The sequence below is a fragment of the Mizuhopecten yessoensis genome, unplaced genomic scaffold (assembly GCF_002113885.1).
Source record: "Mizuhopecten yessoensis strain PY_sf001 unplaced genomic scaffold, ASM211388v2 scaffold5343_1, whole genome shotgun sequence".
Taxonomy (NCBI): Eukaryota; Metazoa; Mollusca; class Bivalvia; order Pectinida; family Pectinidae; genus Mizuhopecten; species Mizuhopecten yessoensis.
Genome location: NW_018406001.1, coordinates 145,281 through 151,606, shown reverse-complemented (window position 1 = coordinate 151,606; position 6,326 = coordinate 145,281).

The window sequence follows — 6,326 nt, the reverse complement described above, 5'->3', positions numbered from 1 at the left end:
TCTAGGTTAATGGTATTTATAAATGGGTCGTTGGACCAAATACGACTTTCTGTTGGAGAGAGCACCTCTATCAAAAACCACCTGCTTTTAGAGACCACTTTTAAAATGACCACTTACAGTTATTTCCTTGTTAACTGATTTACTATTTAGAGACCATCTGCAAAAGTCCACTTTTTGGACTTCTGAAAGTTGGTCTCTTAAGCTTTATATGAATTAAAATTGACTATGTATTTTTGAATTTTAAAATACTTCCTAGTCATAATATTAAAACAAGAAACATTTTCTGTATGTGAAACCGACAGCTGTATTTGAGTAATTTTCCCTCAGGAGCCATCTCACTGAGCTTCAATTGATATTGGCTTGGTAAAGATAAAAGGTTCACAAAAACAGTAAGTGTTCAAATATATATACAGAAAAAAACTGCTTTTCTAACAGAATCGAACAAAAACATGAAATGTCAGGTAAACGTTTTGATCTTTACCCTGCCCATCCTGTTTTGTTGGCATTTTCTGCAACTGCTAACGCAAGCTGGGTAATATTTTGAATTTGAATTTGTAAGGAAACCGACAAATGTTTCTTCTCCTTTTCTAGTATTTTTCATACTTCAAAAAAATATGGACAATCATTATTAACTATGTATACAAAAGCTGAATAGTAGATGCTAGAGTACAGTTAATAAAAAAGTTAAAAGATATATAATAAATGTATAGACATATATTTCTTTATAACAAGTATCTTTGAACTTGTTTCCTATCACCAGATAGTTCACTATTCATGAACTAAGTTGTGCCGCTGCAGTCACAATTTATCAAGAGTACCCAAACCATCCTTCTATAGATATGTTTATGGTTTCCAGACCCTCCTTTTATAGATATATTTATGGTTTCTAGACCCTCCTTCTATAGATATGTTTATGGTTTCCAGACCCTCCTTCTATAGATATGTTTATGTTTTCCAGACCCTCCTTTTTTAGATCTAGATATGTTTATGGTTTCCTACCATCCTTCTATAGATATGTTTATGGTTTCCAGACCCTCCTTCTATAGATATGTTTATGGTTTCCAGACCCTCCTTCTATAGATATGTTTATGGTTTCCAGACCCTCCTTCTATAGATATGTTTATGGTTTCCAGACCCTCCTTCTATAGATATGTTTATGGTTTCCAGACCCTCCTTCTATAGATATGTTTATGGTTTCCAGACCCTCCTTCTATAGATATGTTTATGGTTTCCAGACCCTCCTTCTATAGATATGTTTATGGTTTCCAGACCCTCCTTCTATAGATATGTTTATGGTTTCCAGACCCTCCTTCTATAGATATGTTTATGGTTTCCAGACCCTCCTTCTTTAGATATGTTTATGGTTTCCAGACCATGTTTTGTGGTCCTCTTCAGCTACATTTAACAAAACAACAAAGTTAACATAATTTCTACCTATGGCATGAGGAGAAACTTTCTTTATTTTGGACCAAAGGTCAATAATAAAGGTCAAAATAGCCAATTACAGTGAAGGCATTTCCTTACTTTTAATGTAGAGTATCTTTCCTTACTCTTATGTTGAGTATCTTTCCTTACTCTTATGTAGAGTATCTTTCCTTACTTTTATGTCGAGTATTTTCCCTTACTCTTATATATATGTAGAGTATCTTTCCTTACTCTTATGTAGAGTATCTTTCCTTACTTTTATGTAGAGTATTTTTCCTTACTCTTATGTAGAGTATCTTTCCTCCTAGGAATCTTCACAGGAAGATTATCTATGTGAAGAATTGATTTAGAGTTACAAATTCAGCGATCTACATCACAGTCAACTGTTGTGCCAAAGTTGTTTGTAGAATCTTTACAGGTCACAAAGCTATCGTGACATGTACAGAAGAACTGCCAGGTCAAAAAATGTGTTCATTCAAGTAAACAGGTATTTACAAGTGATGTTGGGAGGTTGTTGGTACATCAGAAATGTATATACGGTACTAGTTTTTCTGTGACTTAAATTTGTGATTAATTTATATGTTTTCTTTTAAACAAATTTCAGTAAAAAGCAAGGTTTGGGGGATTCTGCTGATTTCAAAACTATAAATATATATGAGACTGAAAAACTGGACTAGTGAGTATTTATTTTCACAAAGGTTTATGTTCACAAGTGCGCTAAATGAATTTTAAATCGTCTAACCTCGAGAATTCAAACAGGAAAACGTAGATGTGGCAACAGACATGTACATGATTTATAGTAGTTGTATTTAATTTAGTTTAAAAATAATATATGGCACAACAAATTTACAGTTGAGTTGTTAATGTCTAGAGTGGTTGGTCTTTAGACTTATTGATATTTCAATTTAGAGGTATTTCCTGTGACGTTTGTTTATTCCTAGCTTCCTACATTGTTTAAATGAAATTGATTGATCGTTAAATTGTACATAAGCTATATAACATTATATATATGTATATTATGAGTTAAAAATAAAATTGTTATAAATATTTTTTCTGATTTTTGTTTCTATTTTATAGATCACGGAAAACTAATTTTCCTATTCCTATTGCCTATAAGAAAACAATATTACTTAGCGTTATCAAAATACAAATTTACTGTATTTTTTTTTTTATATAAATGTGTCTTGTGTTATCATGCGAGGTTAGGTAGAAAGATGAATGTGAGATACGTGATTGCACCTTCAACATTTGGTAACAGACACAGTATGCCAAAAACAGATTTAACTGCACCATCCAGCTGTTTCGTCCTTCAAGGACTCGACGCTGATGCTAAAGACCAAAAAAGTCTGTAAAACCCTGAAATAGGAAATCTAAGGGATACTGGAAAAAAATATCTTGTCAGAAAATGGATCTTAATACATGAACCTTAAAGTAATCCATGTGATACAACAAAACCTGCTACAGACATTCAACAAAAAACGGGATATTACCGAGGGCTGTTTCTCATTTCAGGAGTTTTGATACATACTTTTCTCACGATGAACGAATTGTCTACAAGCTTGAATAATTTTCTAACGATGAACGAATAGTCTTACAAGCTTGAGTGTTAAAGTACTGGGATTCACATTGAAGATGGATAAGTACATTTCAACAACATTTGTTTTGACAGTCATGTGTGATAAAAAGAAAGATGATAACTTAAAATCGTTATTTCTATTTTAAGGGATGGTAAACGTTCTCAAGGACTTGAAAATCATGAGTAATTTGTTTTTTCAATATATAGCTATAATTGTACATAGTAGTGTCATCACATAGACATAATCATACAATAATACATACAAATGTCAATATATATAACAATATATATATTGTAACCCACGGTGATAAATACACATCAATCCGCCTGAAGAAGCCATAGAAGGCAGAAAGGCCTAGCGGAAGCTCTGACAGATTTATGTTTTTATTATTTATTTTCCTTTGCAAGGACTTGTTTATTTATTATCTACTATGTATAATTATATATAGTAATTTTGTAATAAAGTCTATCATTGTAATTTGCGATGCATTCTTTATTAAAATGTATTATTAAAACATCAATTATTCAAATAAATATATTTGAAAATAATTTTCAAATTATTAATAACATCTTTTTTTAGCTTCAGTTTATTTTGAGAGACTGACTGTAACGCTGATCAAAGAATATCATTTTTTACTCTATTAATCTATTTGGGATTGAAAGGCGTTTGCCATGTACACAGAACAGCAACATCAGGAGATTCATATATTTGCCGAAGCAGATTGGCAAAGCTCAATGCGAAGTCCTTGTAAAAACATGCACACTTTGGGGACTGAAATCAAATATCATTATCAAATATAGTTTTTAGCTCACCTGGCCCGAAGGGCCAAGTGAGCTTATGCCATGGTGCGGCGTCCGTCGTCCGTCCGTCCGTCGTCAACTTTTATTTTAAACAACTTTTTCTAAATATCCAAGAGGCTCAGGCTGATGATATTTGGCCGCATGCTTTGATGAATGGCTACCAAGTTTGTTCAAATGAATGACCTTCACCCATATTCAATGTCACAGGGGGATCAAATATGTTTAAACTTTTAAACAACTTCTTCTGAATAATCAAGAAGCCCAGGCTGATGATATTTGGCCAGTAGCATTCTGGGATGAAGGGCTACCAAGTATGATCAAATGAATGACCTTTGCCCATTTTCAAGGTCACAGGGGTCAAATATGTTAAAATCTTTAACCAACTTCTTCAAAATAACCACGAGACCTAGGGTGTTGATATTTGGACAGTATGTTGTAAATATGTTGTCAGACAGACAAAAAAGCCTCTCATTTCAAATAGATAATATATAAATAATCTCTCATACACCATAAATAACACAGAAAATCAGGGCAAGTTTATCAGATGTAACATTTTCATTTCTGAGACGAGAACATATTTTGATTGTCATTTTAGAATATTTATTGTTCAGATCTAAGATACAAAGGAATTGGGCAACAGGCAAAGCCTATGATCGCCCTCTCCTTACAGTAATAAACAGTTTACACACATCATATTGAAATAGGTAATGGTAAAACATATACATTATATATATTGATAACTGCATGTCATTATTAATATTTTTTGAAAATTGTTGTTACAGAAACTAGATTATACCAAAAATAGGCAAATGATGCTGGTGGACAGCACATAGTACACTTATATGCTGGTGGACAGCACATAGTACAATTATATGCTGGTATCATTCCACACAGCAAAGTCATGTGAACATAAATAAACAAGTATATGCAATCTAATAAAAGCGTCTATCATCGTTGATGAACCTCTGAAACATCTCCAGAATACTTGTATTCATATTGATATCGAGTATTCGACATCCATGTTATTAACAGCATAAATGGAGTTTGCCTTTGATCAGTATACAGAGAACAGTTGAGAAAGAAGTGATCACAATCCTCAACAGGAAAATTGCATAAGAAAAAATTACAAATATGTTGATGACAGTCACTTACTGACAGTCCAACAACCGCTAGGGAACGGATCCTGCATGCTGTAATTTAATTTTCTATGTTTGTGAATGCCATTAAATGTGTCGTTCACATTACCCCCTTCACGATAAACATCCTCACATGTTGCGTTATTGTCACTCAATGTGTCGTTCACATTTCCCTCTTCACGATAGACATCCTCACATGTTGCGTTATTGTCACTCAATGGGTCGTTCACATTACCCTCTTCACGATAAACATCCTCACATGTTGCGTTATTGTCACTCAATGCGTCGTTCACATTACCCTCTTCACGATAGACATCCTCTCATGTTGCGTTATTGTCACTCAATGTGTCGTTCACATTACCCCCTTCACGATAAACATCCTCACATGTTGCGTTATTGTCACTCAATGTGGCGTTCACATTACCCCCTTCACGATAGACATCCTCACATGTTGCGTTATTGTCACTCAATGTGGCGTTCACATTACCCTCTTCACGATAGACATCCTAACATGTTGCGTTATTGTCACTCAATGTGCCGTTCACATTACCCTCTTCACGATAGACATCCTCTCATGTTGCGTTATTGTCACTCAATGTGTCGTTCACATTTCCCTCTTCACGATAGACATCCTCACATGTTGCGTTTTTGTCACTCAATGTGTCGTTCACATTACCCTATTCACGATAGACATCCTCACATATTGCGTTATTGTCACTCAATCGTTTCCCCAATGGCATGGACTTGTATATTTTAATGCAAGTGTAAATGTCATCAGTTTAGTTATAATGTTATCTTCTGAGTGCGATAATGCAGTACATGATTTACAAAAAATATCATTTATACTGGCCATCATTTTTACAAATATTTCATTTGCTAATGCACTTTTGGATGTAATATCGATTGACTTCCACTGTCACAGCAGTGAAGATATTATATAAATATGATATTCATTAGCAGGTGACAGTGAATATTGTCAACCCGAAATAACCATTGTCACCCGAGGCGTAGCCGAGGGTGACAATGGGTTTTTGAGGGTTGACAATATTCACTGTCACCTGCTAATGAATGTCATATCTATTTTGTTACACCAAAAGTCTTTGTAGCTCAGAAACGGCACCAAACCTCGATAATGACATCTTGTTTGTTGATAGTCTGCTGTTTACAATCGCTATCGCACCGGCGCTTTATGAAATTGGCTGTTGCCGTCAAACGTTCTTGTGACCATCACGGTGAGGAAACGAAGCGGTGCACGCACATTTTTCGCGCATTTGATATTTTTCACTGTCTCATGGCAATATCACCCGCCCCCCTTAAAACCAATGTATTTTCGGAGGGTGACAGAGATTTTTGTTTAATTTTCTCCCAACCAATCAAATAGCTAGAAA